This window comes from Pleurodeles waltl, chromosome 3_1, assembly GCF_031143425.1.
Source record: "Pleurodeles waltl isolate 20211129_DDA chromosome 3_1, aPleWal1.hap1.20221129, whole genome shotgun sequence".
NCBI classification, from domain to species: Eukaryota; Metazoa; Chordata; class Amphibia; order Caudata; family Salamandridae; genus Pleurodeles; species Pleurodeles waltl.
In genome coordinates this window covers 1,438,302,481-1,438,317,234 of record NC_090440.1, presented here as the reverse complement: position 1 = coordinate 1,438,317,234, position 14,754 = coordinate 1,438,302,481, and the positions used below count along the sequence as shown (strand labels likewise).

General features: G+C 48.1%; 1 protein-coding gene across 5 annotated transcripts in view; it reads left to right on the top strand.

Moving 5' to 3' along the window:
- NKAPD1 (NKAP domain containing 1) overlaps positions 1–14,754 on the top strand; it is a 248,975-nt gene that overhangs the window by 35,886 nt on the left and 198,335 nt on the right. For all 5 annotated transcript variants that reach the window (XM_069224985.1, XM_069224983.1, XM_069224984.1 and 2 more), the window contains 2 exons: positions 13,204–13,254; positions 14,079–14,114. The gene's annotated coding sequence lies outside the window, so the exon portion shown is untranslated. The remainder of the gene's footprint in view (positions 1–13,203; positions 13,255–14,078; positions 14,115–14,754) is intronic.

The window sequence follows — 14,754 nt, the reverse complement described above, 5'->3', positions numbered from 1 at the left end:
GTGCCAGCTCGATACTAAAATATTGTGACAGCTCTTGCGAAGGGAGTAGGTCTGTTGGCAAATGTTTCATGTATTGCGTTGCTTCTTGCCCCTCGGTTCCCTGATAAAGGCCTACTACTTTACTATGTTTAGGTCGCGACCTTCCTTTTGTAGCTTTAGCTCTCCAGTGACCTGAGTTGGTCCTGCAAAGCTTATAGAGCAGTGGTCACGTTGCTGGTCTGTGGCTGTAGGCCTTTTAGTGTTTGCTCAGCTATTGCCACTCTGTCTGCTAGTGTGCAGTGGTCTGCATGTAGCAGCGTCAGGTCCGTGGCCATGCTGTTGTTATTTTTATTTTTTTTCCTAGCAATGTTCTGGGGTGCTCGATCGCCACTAGTTAAGTATCTAGTTTGGCTTCCATGGAGATCGTCTGCTGCAAGCCAGCTGTCTGTGTGCACTCCTCCCCAAGGGGAGCGGCTTGTGCTAGTTGTTGCGCTACTGCTCCTTGCTTTGTGTACACAGCCCATGTCTACTGTCATGCCCCCAGGGCCTCCTCAAGAATTCCTGCGTCTGTCCACTAGCCTGTTTTCATCCCGGTGTGACCTGCGAATGCCCCGCTGGCCCACTCCCCCGCGTTTAGCTGCAGCAACTCAACTGCAACGCATGCATCGCTCTGGTCCAGGTTGCCAGCTACGCACAGCATCTGCCAGGGTCATAAGGCAGCTCCGGCCCCAGTGCCTGGTGGGGAAGCGCCAGTCACTGAGATAAGTGCTGTAGCGGCATCAGCAGTCCCACAAGTGCCGCTCAGTACAGGGCCTCCACTGTAGTAGTCATGGGTGTTGTGAAATGCATGTTGCTTGCTGTGCAGCGGCGTGTGGCTGCTCTCAACGGCATAATGCTATTGCTTGTGCATCTAAAAGACTTCTAGCTACAGATTGCTTACCTTAGAATTTCCTGGCATTAGTATGGAATCCAGAACTTTTGCAGAGCAATACTCTTGCATGCACCATCGGGTGGCATCGTTTGGATCCACGTGAAGTTGAAGCTGTCTGTGACGTTACAGTCCCCTACAGAGGTGCCACCCAGGTGTGCGTACGTCAGTTCTTTTCCTTCCACACTGAGTGCAGATCTGGAATCAAGCTACCCTCTGTCTTTTTTGACAAGCCTTTTTTTGACTTTCTGTCAAAGGTTTTTTTCTGTCTGTGCGAAGGATGACATCTAGGAAGGTGGGGTTTAAGTTGTGCGGCGCCTACTACTGCTTCATGTCGGTGACGGACTCCCATAAGATATGTGTCTAGTTTTTAGACCGAGATCACAACTTGAAGGCATGTTCTTTCTGTGGGGCCATGACTCTGAAAGCTTTGAGGAAGCGTTCCGGCAGTCGATGCCAGTAGGTGCGACTCCTTAGTGGTCACGGTCCAAGAGGAGGTCCCAGGACTGCTCCAAAAGCCCAAAGTTCTCTTCGTCCCACTCGGTCCTCCGGGCACTCAAGGAAGAAGCACAAGAAGAAGAAGTCCAAGCGGGCTTCGACTTCATATCATCCGTCGGCCTACAAGGTGAGTCGGGAACGTCGACGTTCCAGGCACGCTCCGCAGAGCTGTGCCAGGGCTGACTTCGAGCACCCCTCGACTCCCCCATCCCATCTCACTCCCCTTCCGGGAGCCGTAGTGACCACTGATCAGCTCAAAGAGTTTTATGAGGCCATGGGTCTTGTGTTTGAGTGGGCTGTTTCCACCGGTGTGCCTTTGGGCCCTGTGGGGGCCCCATTAGCTTCCACACCAGTGGCTTTAGGCTTGGTACCAATAGGGTCTCTTGAATCCAATATCGGATCCGGAATGATGCAGAGTCCACACAGTTGGCCTCCTGGCATCGCTCCTGAAATCAACGCTTCTGGTGCCACCCACCAATGGCGCAAGCTCCATTCTAATAACCAGTGATCCAGAGCCAGAACAGCATTGCACGAGCCAGGGGCCAGATCATTGCCTGAGCCTTTCTGTGACCAGTCAGGCACTGGTGAGGAATGGGAGGGGTCTCAGGACACTCTGGAGTCTCAATTGGAACATATGGAGTGGCATGAGCAGTTATGAGAGGCCAGTTGTCTGGGATACCTCTCGAGATACTGGCATGCTCTCACCTCCTATGGTGGCTACGGAGAAGGGAGCATCGTATACTATGGCAGTTGAGGTCTTGGACCTAGAACTGCCTAGGGTTCTGGTCAGGACTAACCTCCTGACAGAGGTCTGGCAGCCGAGGATTTCCACATCAGAACCAATTTTACCCTGTAATGAAGCCCTAACGAATGTCCTACTGGGGAAGTGGTCCAAACACTGCTCCTGGACACCAGCAAATAGGACAGTTGGCTGCTGCCATCGCCCAGCTATGGGTGATCCTAACTTTTTCACACAACATCCCACCCTGAAGAGCTTGGTGACCCAAGCTTCCACTTCTCATGGCGCCTTTGTTCCGCTCCCCCGAATAGGGAATCCGAAAGGCTGGACCAGATTGAGAAGAAGATTGAGTTTGGTAAACACCTCATGCGTATTGGTTCACTTTTCCTATTCTTTATTGGATACTGTGGCGCAGATGTTCCCTCGGGTCCCAGAGGACATGCAGGATACTCTCTCATAAGCAGTCAAGGATGGGAGAGATGCAGCCAAGTTTACTATCAGGTGTGGAGTGGACACGACTGATTCACTGGGTAGAGCGACTTTGTTGACGGTGGGTCTTTGACACCACGCCTGGCTTTGTACAACTGTCTTTTTGGGAAATGTCCAGGCAGAAATCATGGACGTGCCCTTTGATGGGTCCTGCCTATTTGGCGAAAAGGCAGACTCGGCGCTGGAGTGCTTCCAGGACTCCCAGATTACGGTCAAGTCCTTTGGCCTTTTGATGATCCCTTGCCAACAGTCTGTCTTTCACCCCTTTCGAGGCTTCGGAAGGGGTCGGTTGTCACAACACCCACAGACTGGCCACCGTCCTCCGCCAGGCCAACATTTTACGCCGGGCCATGGTGCCTTCAGACCCAGACTGTCTGGCCAGAAGTCGTCCACTACCCAGCCCCCCTCCTCCACAGTGCTCAAGTCATCCTAGTGTGAATCTGCAAGACCTTACACGTTCAGCTGGAAGGAGAATTACATTTCATCTACCTCACTGGTGGCCCATAACATCGGACAAATGTGTCTTGAAGATCATACAGAAGGGCTTTTCCTTCCTCTTCTAGTCTTTCCCTCCCCCAATGCCTCTGTCAAAATAACAGCTGATGAAGGATCACTTAGTTTTGCTTCACTAGGAAGTTACGGTTCCCTTGGCCAAGGGAGCCATTGAAAATGGTGCCCATGTTGTAAGTAGGCAATGGTTGTTATTCCCGCTACTTTCTGATACCCATAAAGAGCAAGGGTGTTAGAAATTGGGGTCTCTGGTTGGTGGGTCTGGGCAGGTTCATGTTGACTTTGAAGTCCAGTGATGATGCGTGAGAAATCCAGCCGGACGGTGTTAGAAAACCGTGCTGCATGGGGTTTGGGTCGTTATCAGCAGCGGCAAGCAGGTGTTGAGTCGTTTCTTCAGCCGCAATGCATCGATCTCCCAGCCACGATGCAGGTGGAGTGTCGACTTAAGCCCCAAAGCGGGTGGCACATTGTTTTTCAGCCGTGTTGTAGGTGGTACCTCGAACGTTTCTATGCACATTGTTCTGTGCGTGGATTGCAGTCCTTTTTCTGCCAACTTCACCTCTCAAAGGCCCAGGGACATGATAGGGCACCGCTTGGCAGGAGTCTCAGCAGAGAGTCCAGGTGCTGGCAAAGGAAGTCTTTGATTGCCATGAGGCTTAAAAACAGGAGGCAAGCTCAGTTCAAGCCCTTGGAGATTCTTCACAAACAGGAATATACCACAAAGTCCAGTCTTTGTCCTCTTTCAGGCAGAAGCAGCGACTGCAGGCCAACCCAGCAAAGCACGGGCAAAGGGGGCAGTAGTCCTGCTTCAGCTCTTCTCCTTTGCAGAGATTCCTCTTGGTTCCAGAAGTAATCTAAAAATCTGGCATTTTGGGTCCACTACTTATACCCCTTTCTGCCTTTGATGTAGGCAGACCTCAAAGGAAAGTCTCTTTTGTGCACAAGATCCTGCCTTGCCCAGGTGTGGCCCCACACACACCAGGCTATTGGAGACTGCAGTGTGAGAGGGCAGGCGCAGCCCATTCAGGTGTAAGTGACCACTCCTCCCTCCACTCTAGCCCAGATGTCCCATCAGAATATACAGGCTACACCCCAGCTCCCTTTCTGTCTCTGTCTAGAGAGGATTCTCAAACAGCCCAAATGTCAGTCTGACCCAGACAGGCAATACACAAGCAGACAGTCACAGAATGGTTTTAACCAAGAAAATGCCCACTTTAGAAAAGTGGCATTTTCAAACTGACAAATTAAAAAACAACTTTCTCAAAAGATGTATTTTTAAATTGTGGGTTCATAGACACCAAACTCCAAATTTCTATCTGCTCCCAAAGGGAAAGTGTGTCTGAAAGTTATTTAAAGGCAGCCCCCATGTTAACCTGTGAGAGAGATCGGCCTTGCAAGAGGGAAAACCGGATTTGGTGGTATTTCACTGTTAGGACATGTAAAACACATCAGTACATGTCCCACCTTTAACATACACTGCACCCTGCCCATGGGGCTATATAGGGCCTACCTTAGGGGTGCCTTACATGTATAAAAAGGGTTGGTTTAGGCCTGGCAAGTGGGTCAGGGCTCAAATAATCGATTCCACCACTCGCTATTGCGAGTTTTATTTTATGAGGTCGAGCTATTTTTAGATTCCACTGCACCCTTCTGGGGAGTGGACAAAGAATAGGTGTTCTGTTCAGTCAGAAACTGAATTAGTAATTAAGATGCCTTTCAATCTTCTTCTTGTCACATTTGCTCTGTGTTCAGAGACAACGGTCAAAAGTCAGTTACTTTTCCTTGTGACAGCAGAGTTCCAGGATTTTGTCTGACCTATGTGAAATGAAAGGCTTTTGGTATCAGGTTTTTCCTAACACACAACATTTATACAACTAAGCCAACTTTACAAACGTTTCTAAATATATTTCAGTGGCTTTGAAAGACCATTTTTTTCTACTTGTGTGAGATGAAAAATATATTTTATTAGAATGGGGAAAAAAAAGTCAGAACACTTTACTTGGTGTTGTGCAAATGATAAATGTTTTCTGAAACCCAACTTTCACAGATTATTGTTAATACACTATATAGTGTTATCAGTAAAGCTACCAGTCAGTGGGAAAGTTTTTGGATATTTCTTGGAAATTTACTATCTGTAAATGACAGTGCTCTACCACATCATGCTTTAGTAATGTATTTATTAAAAGCGAGTGTTTAAACATAAATTGATAAACACTCCTGCCCTGATGGCAAAGCTAGTAGTACTCTAGAGGCAAGTCATGCATACATCATGTCTACCCTATATGTGGGCTAGATTTATTATACATGGAGCAAACGTTTAGTGTACTTAATCCATTTTTTTTAACAGCAGAAATGCTGAAATCACTTAAATAGAAGGTGCCCTCTAATGTGAGAATGAAGAAAAAGGCCTCTGTAAAATACAATATTTGCCTAGAATCAGACAATTTGAGACCTGTTTCCGGGTCAAATACATTACAGTTAGGGCGAGTAGATTATTCAAGCTACTTGACCTGCATGGCTACTTATGTGGGTGGCACAACCAGTGCTGCAGGCCCACTAGTAGAATTTGGTTTACAAGCTCTGGGCGTCTCTGGTACACTTTACTAGGGAGTTACTAGTAAATCAATAGTGCCAATCATGGAAAAGCCAAGTACACATACAATTTACACATCGAGCATATGCACTTTAGCACTGTTTAGCAGTGGCGAAGTGCCCAGAGCCCTAAAGACAACAAAAACTGGTTAGACAAAATAGGGGGAAGGAGGCAAACAGTTTGGGGATGACCCTGCAAAAAGGGCCAGGTCCAACAAAGGGCCTTCACCATATTCTGGATTTGCGGGATAGCAAACTCTTCCTAAGAAAGGAGAAATTCAAAATGCTCACTATGGCGTGGTTCTTGTCTGCCCTAGACCAAGGAGCCTAGATGGTAGCGTAGGACTTGCAGTATGGGTATTTTGATACCCCCATCCTGCCTGCCCACAGGTTTTACCTGAGGTTCAAAGTGGGCCACAAGCACTTTTAATTTACCATGCTCCCCTTCAGCCTTACCAGCGCCCATCTGGTGTTCACTAAATTGATGGCTGTGGTAGCAGCTTATCTGTGCAGGTTAGGGGTTTCAGTCTTCCCCTACCTCGATGACTGGTTGTTGAAGGCTCCTTCGCCCCAGACAGTCGTCACCCACCTTCAGACTACGGCAAACCTCCTGCGTTCACTGGGGTTCACTATAAACGTATCAAAGTCACACCTGACTCCCTCTCAGACGCTCCCTTTCATCGGAGCTGCCCTGTGCACAGTGCAGTTTTGTGCCTATCCTCCCGAGCAGTGAGTCCAGGATCTAGGAAGCTGGCCTGGTGTGTGGTCAGCACCTGTGGTGTTATCACCTTATACCAGGTCCATGTATCCCCTATTAGTGAGGTGTAGACAGTGTCTAGGAAGCTAGGGCTCTTTAGAGGTAGCTGTGGATGAGTAGGCAAGACTTAACTAAGACAAATGCAAAGCTTATTCAATACCTCTACATTCACACAGCATTTACACACATGAATGAACCACACAATGTTAACAAAATAAAGGTACTTTATTATAGTAACACAAATACTAAAATACTAAATAGCCAATACTCCAACAGGAGGTAAGTAAACACACTATTATGTACACATTATAAGTCGGTGATTAGCATAGAAAGCAATAGCAAATAGTAAAAACCATAGCAAATAGTGAAGGCCCTAGGGGGAAACCAAACCATATACTAAGTGGAATGTGAAAGGCAGTCCCTCACCCAAAAAAGTGGTATCAGTAGAGGGGAGCTGGAGGAACTAGGAACCCCAAGAGGTAAGTACCAGGGTTCCCCCCCCCCCCCCAGGGACCAAGAGAGACGAGGTAAGTACCTGATTTTCCCCAAACCCACAGGAGAACTTTGTAAAAAGACTGTGCACGACCCAGGCAAGACTGGAAGAAACCAAAGGTGGATCCTGATAGAAGAGGACCTGCAAAAGAAGGGGACCAAGTCTAGTTCAAGTTGGAGGGTCCAGCTGTGGCAGGAGCCACTACCCACCCTTCTGTGGATGCCGGACTAAGTTGACTGTAGATGAAGAAAGTCAGTAGTGCAGCACAGAAGCAGAAGCAGAAGAAGCGTTCCAGAAGTGATGCAAACCAACTTCAGCGGTCATGTTGCAGTCAGTCAGTTGTGCTGGAAAAAACACCAAAAAGTCTTGGCAAATGCAAGAGTTGGAGATGAAAGTTTGCAAGGCTGAAGAGGACCAGCAAGGCCCAGGGGACTCGACCCAAGGGGGGGGAGGGGAGTGGGGGGTGGGGGGTGGTAGTCCGAGGTGTCCCTCAGCAGCTGGGAGAGTCACAGGAAGAGGAGGCAGCCCCACAGGTGACACACAGGCTGCAGGAGCTACAGTGAGGCCCACTCAGCACACCTGAAGAGGAGTCCCACGTCGCTAGTACAGCAGGCAGGAGATGGTGCTTTGCAGGGAAGAGTGCTGGAGGCCAGGGCTACACGGAGTCTGAAGATCCCTTGAAAGAGGAACAAACAAGCCTTGGTAGCTGCAAGAGTCAGTGCACAGGGGTACTGTCCTGCAAGGAGAGGCAAGGGCTTACCTTCTCCCTAGTTGGACAGCTGATGAAGAGGGCCATGGGGACCACTCTGGACCACCACCTGTTATGCAGTATCCACACAGTTCCGGAGGAGAGGGGATCCACTCAGCCGGTCGTAGTTGCAGTTAGTGCCTGCGGATGTAGGGGAGTGTCTCCTTCACTCCAAGGAAGATTCTTTCTTACTTTTTGTGCAGGCTGAAGACTCGTCGCCCTCAGAGGATGCACAGCCAGGGAAATGTTGTAGTTGCTGGAAGGAACTGGAGAAACAATGTTGCAGAGCGGAGTTGTCGCTGGAGTTGCAGATTATCGGTTCCTGGAGAGTCCAGTTGCATTCCCGGTGGTCAGAAGATAAAATGAACAATGCAGAGGAAACCTGCTGGACTCTTGCACATAGAATCTGAAGACCCACCTGGGATGGAGACCTTAAATAGCCCAGGAAGGTGGATTGATCACCTAGCAGGGTGACAACCTATCAGGAGGAAGCTGTGACATCACCTGTATGACCTGTCCACTCATATGCTCCCTGGGACCTCTGTCCACCTTGCATTCAAGATGGCAGAATCAAGTGGCCACCTGGAGGAGGTCAGGGCACCACCTCTGGGGTAGTGATGGACAGGGGAGTGGTCACTCTCCTTCCCATTGTCCAGTTGTGCACCAGAACAGGGAACGGGAGTCCCTGGAATGGTGGACACCTGTTTATGCAAGGAGGGCACCAAATGTGCCCTTCAAAGCATACCGGTGGCTTGGGGATACTACCTCTCCCAAGCCATGTAACATCTATTTCCAAAGGGAGAGGGTTTTGCCTCCCTCTCCTAAAGGAAATCCTTTATTCTGCCTTCCTCTGCTTGAACTGGTCAAGCAGCAGGAGGGCAGAAACCTGTCCGAGGGGTAGTCGCAGCTCAGCCTGCCCGGAAAATCCCAAAAGAGTAGTAGAAGCAATGCTGGTGGGTCGTCTAAGGAGCCCCCAAAGTCCATATAATCATATAACCAGTACGGCAACAGTTTTGGGGTATGATTCCAACATGTTTGATACCAAACATGCCCAGGTTCGGAGTTACCTTTATGTCAAATATATGGGTAAAATGGCTTCCCTGCACTTCGAAGTCCAAGAAAATGGAGGTGGAGTTTGTAGGGGCACCTCTGCTCATGCAGGCGTGCTCACACACACAATTACCTTCATCCTGCCCTCTGGGGTAGGAGGGCCTGCCATAGGGGTGACCTACAGTGACCTGGTGCAGTGACCTGTAGTGAAAGGGTGCATGTACCTTTTCACACAGGCTGCAATGGCAGGCCTGCATACAAATGTTGTATGGGCTCCCATGGGTGGCACAATAAATGCTGCAGCTCATGGGGAATCCTTGGTGCCCCCCAATACCCTGGGTACCTAAGTACCATATAATAGGGGCTTACATGGGGCACCAGTATGCAAATTGTGGGATGTGATAAGTCCTAAGCAACCAAATGTAGAGAGCGTTAACACAGTTGCTGGGGTCTTGGTTAGTAGAATCCCAGTAAACACAGTCAAAAACACACTGACAGCAGGCAGAAAGTAGGGCTAACCATGCCAATAAGAGGGTACTTTCCTACACAGGATATACAGGTTATGATTCCGATGTTTCGGCCTCTGTCCTGGATTTTGGTAAGACAGACTCTGAGGCTGTTGAGCCTCATGGCCTCCTGCATTCTGTTAGTCAAATATGCCAGATGGGATATGAGGGCTCTGCAGTGGGATTTGAAGTTCAAATGGGCACAGCATCAAGGACATCTTGCTGACACTGTTCAGATCTCGGAGGGAACTGCAAAAGATTTGCAGTGGTAGTTAATGAACTGCAATTGGGTCAGAGGCAGACTTCTTTGTCTTCCCCAACAAGCATTTACAGTAGTGACTTCTGGGATGGGGAGGACACCTGGGAGAGGTGAAGATCGGAGGCCTCTGGTCTCCAGCGGAATCCAGATTCCATATCAACTTACTGGATCTCCGGGCAATCTGACTGGCAATGAAAGCATTTCTTCCTCTTGTAAAAGGGAAGATGGTACAGGTGTTTTATGGACAACACCATCGCAATGTGGTACTGCAACAAGCAGGGCAGAGTGCGATTGTGTATCCTTTGTCAAGAGGCCCTGTGTCTCTGGACATGACTGGAGTAGCAGAGCATAACCCTGGTGGTTCAACACCCAGCAGTTTCTCTGAACAGTAGGGCAGACAAAGTGAGCTGTTTATGCTGGGCGGGTCACGAGTGGTCTCTCCACCCGAAGGTGGCACAAGACTCTTTCAGCAGTGAGGAGAGCTATGGTTAGATCTATTCGCCTCCGCAGAGAATGCACAATGGCAGCAGTATTGCGCATTGGAGTTTCCAAGGCGGCACTCACTCGACAACGCTTATTGTTGTGAGTGGAGCTCAGGCCTCCTGTACGCCTTTCCGCCCTTACCACTTCTGCCCAGAATTCTCAAGAAGATCAAGGACAACCGGGCCCAAGTAATCTTGGTGGCTCCGGACTGGGCAAGGTGAGTCTGGCATCCCTAGCTTCTGAAAATGAGCATCAATCTTCAAATCAGGCTACCCCTTTGGGAAGATCTTTTGTCGCAGCAGCAGGTAAGGTTCTCCACCTGAACCTGTCAACTCCGCCTTTATGCGTGGAATTGAGCGGCGGAGGTTGACAGCTTTCAACCTTCCTCCCAAAGTCTCTAAAGTTATTTTGACAGCCAGGCGTCCCTCCACTAAGACGGTATATGCCTGCTGTTGAAATCGTTCTGTAAATTAGTGTAAAGAAAGATCTATTGTTCCTTCGAACTTGTGCCTCTTTCCTCCCTAAGGTGGTGACCCCCATTTCACCTGGGTCAGAACATCACCCTGTCTTTGCTCCACCGCATCTTTCTAAAGAAGAGGCGCAACTCCACGAACTAGACCCAAAAAGAGCATTGTCGCTCTACCTTGACTGCATAAAAGAGTCCAGGTATATGACCAACTCTCTGTGGGAAACAAAGAAAGGTCAAGCAGTGCAGAGTTGAACCATTTCTCGCTGGGCCGTTCTCTGCATTAAGATCTGCTATGCACTGGCCAATAAACACGCTCCAGAGGGCTTGAGAAGTAATTCCACCAGGGGCAAGGCTGCTACCACTGCATTAGCATGGGGTGCTCCAGTCCTAGACATCTGGCATGCGGCGACGTGGGCATCCTTCTACACGTTCGCAAGACATTACTGCCTGGACAGTCAGGTATGTAGAGATTGTCACTACAAGACTTTCTACTGTAAGAAGCTCTGTCCACAGCCAACTGCCGGGACGTTATTGCTTGGGTACCTATTCTAAGGTAAAGAATCTGCAACTAGAAGTCTCTATCAGATGAACAAGTTACTTGCCTTCGGTAACGCATTATCTGGTAGAGACTCTATCTCGCTGCAGTTTCCTGTCACCCACCCATGCCTCCCTGCTTTGCGGACAAGTCTAAATAGGGTCCGGGATTGTCGCAAGGATATTCCTCTGCAAAAGTTCCAGATTCCAAGCTGAGGCCAGGAAATTCTAAGGTAAGGAATCTGCAGCTAGGTAGTCTCTACCAGATAATGCGTTACCGTAGGTAAGTAACTTGTTTGCCATGTGCCGGGATTTCCTGCTGTTCTTTCCGGCCCCCACCTGTAGCACAAAGGTTTAGACAAGCATCTGGTCGATCACAGAGCAGTTGGTAATAGGTAAAACAACTCTGCTGGGGAGGCCTGCTTGCTTTGCGGACCATGGTGCCTCTGAGGCAGTGCCCCAGCCCAGTAGGCTTTTTGTGTGGGCTTCGCCCAATGTATCGCAGGGTAGGCGGTGCATGGCAGCCACCACATGCCTGGGCCCGATGTGGCCCCCGGGCCGCTTTATCGCACTGCAGTGTTGTCGTCCTCCCAGCCCCCAGCAGAGCGTGCGTTTACCTTCATGTTTTTGTCTCCTGCTGCTCACCGCGCTTCTCCTAGCTGCGATCGGGGAGATCCTGCGGCGTCTTCCGGCACCACTGTCATTTTCTATTGCAGGCCTGCTGGCCTGGGATCTTTGGGGGAGTGTCCCTGCTTCAGGGAGAGAACATACTTTTTCAGGCCTCCACTCCAGCCACCCTCCAGGCTGGTTCCATCATCGGTCTGTGTTGCTGCTTCTCACAACGGCCAGGTCCGCGCCTGCGAGGATCTCCGCAGCCCTCGGGCACAGAGCGGCCACGTCCAGATGCATACGTCGTATTTTGCTGCTTGAGGGCAGGTGCTTTTGGCTCCAGTTGGGTCACCCAGCCCGCCTACGGGTTCTAGAGCAGCCGTCCCTTTTCCGTTGTCCGATGGGCCCTCTGCATATGTTGTTTGTCGAGGTTAATGGGGCTGCGGTGTGGAGCACTTTCAACATGTGTCTGCCATCTTGACCCAGTTGGCCACGCCCCACCAGTAAATAATACCTGTTAATCTATTTTTCTTTATAGTGCAAACCTGACCCCATTTCCTATGGGTTTAAGTCGTCTGATGAGGAAGACGTTTGCATCATCAAGTTCCTCCAAGCGTCCTGATTCCGGCCTGCTCTGGGATTTACTCCTGTCTTCAAAATGTGGGCTTCTTTTGCTGGCTGGAGCTAGTACATAGCTGTTTGTCTACCAGCCAGTAACAACCACAAATTCAAATACTTAGATTTCATGCTCTTCTTTCTCTCCCTTCTGTGCATCCAGAGGAGCAATGTTCACATCTCTTGTCCCATAGCTCAAGTCAACCCTTGTATTTCCAAGGGCACTTGTCTGCACTATTCCTGTTTTTTAGCACAGGACCACATAGTGTATAAAATCTGCTTCCTTCGCCATAAATTTAGGACAGTCTCTCCCCTTTTTTCCAGCTTCAGTTTATGTAGCTCACCGAGAGAGTCTGGTCATATGAATGTATTTAAAGTTAGTGAGTTTAAACCTAGCATAACTGGAGGAGAAGTGGAACCTTCCCCATCTGCCTCTCTCTTAACCCTGCTAACCAATGGTAAAGTGCTTGTGCTCCTTCTTCAAACATGGTTGAATTGGCACATTCCTAATTGGTGTATTTACTTTACCTATAAGTCCCTAGTAACTGATACAAAATATGCCCAGGGCCTGAAAAGATTAATGCCACTGGTGGATGCCAGCACCTATTGAGCCATCCACTACATCAACAGTATAAAACATGGCTTCAGGCCTACCATTTTAGCCTGGTTGTGGAAGTTTAAACACTACAGTTCAACATGTCGTAATAAACTCTTTTGACAAATCATAACTTCCCTTTTATATATGAATACGTCCCCACTATGAAGGCCTTGTAGTCCAGAAGGCAGGCAGGGTGCATGGTATTTAAAAGTTGTAAGTCGTGTTCAGACTGTCAGACCTTTGCATGTTAACAGTACAAAATGACACATTTGTCCAATTTGGCTGGTTGTTTTATTAGTCTCTTGATTTGAGGTTACCTTGAATCTTCTTTTACTTTTTTCTCCCAGGTAATGCAGATTGCCAGACCATAGTACCTTGGAAAATAAAAGTAGGCACAGGTAAGTGTACTCTGTATGGGTTTTCAGTATTCCTGTTCTGTTCTCAGCTGATTTCTGTATGATTTGCTGTCATGGAGTCTTTCTCCTCTCTTTATTATTTTATCTTCATTTGTTTTGTTGTCTTCCACCTATTCTTCAGTTGTTAGGTACTTCCTCCAGTTTGGAGGAGGTATTTGACCTTTATTTATTCTTGGTACAGCACCCCTTGAGTCTAAGGTGTAGGTTTATGCTTTCACCTTCATTTAGTTTTGTAGTCTAACTGACCTCATAGTACTACGTCTAATCTGTACTTTCCAATCGCTGAACAGTAACCACATAGATGAGCAAGATTAAGCAAATTGAGTAGCACTTAAGGTTTGCAAAAAGAATGGAAAACTGAAGAAAGGACACAAAATAACACTACCATTTTTAACTAAGCAGTTACATCTCTCCTCTGTATTCCAGCCTCATAAACGGGGTCATACTTCTGCTGTCTGACAGTCTCAGGGAATTTAACGGACAAAATGCAGTCTGCCCTTCCTACACTTCTGCGCTTGTGTTTTGTTGGCGTTGCAAGTAACAACTTTTGTCCACACTAACTCTGCTCACTCTTCTATTTATGCCTCTGTTGGTGTCGACCTTCCTTTTTGTGAGTCTTCCTTCCCATCTGCGTCTTTCCCTCCTTAGATCACGCCCCTTCCCTTTGTCCTTCAACGGTTTTGGTGCTTGTGTCTCCTTCCGTGTAAGGAAATAAGAGTACTTCTGTTTTTTTGTTTTTTCTTTCTTTCCACTGTTTCCTTGTTTTAGTCCCTTCTCCCTTCCTACAACTTTTGTTTCTCTTTCAGGTCGCATCTGGGGGCGGTCTACTCCTGGAGACTCGGGTAAGTCCTTTTCATTTCAGACTTCAAAATGATAAGTCTGAAAGGACAGGAGCCAGCACACTACCCTAGCATTATTACTCATATTACTACTTATCCAGGTCAGAGGAGCATTATTTGTTTACAAGATAAATAATTGCTGTCTAAAAAATAGCAGAAATGCTTATTTAATAGCCAAGTGCTCTCTTGATAGCAGCATATTTTGTCTTCTGTGGGAACAGCTTACAACTTACAAATACGTCTGGCTTTTCTTTCCTCACATCATTTATCTGAGGAAAAAACACTTCTGGAGATTGTAAAATGAGTTTAGAGGAATTTCGTTTTTTTTTTTTTTAAATCTTCGAAGGCTTTGAGGGGCATCAGAGAGGGTACTTGAGAGGACTTAAGTTTGGTTGTTGTCTTTACCCTGTCTGTTAAAGAGACAGAGATCTTAAAATAGTTTGGAAAGACTGTCTGTAAAATCCCATAAGGCTATAAATGCCCTCATATGCCTCTTTTTTTGTTTGTTGTGGGAATGGGACATCCGTGATCACCCGCAGGTTCTCCGTTTGGGGTTTAATCAGACCCTCACCAAGTAAGTATCTCAGATACCTATTCTTATTGTGGGGTAGTTTGGATTTCTTTCCATTGATGCAGGGATGTG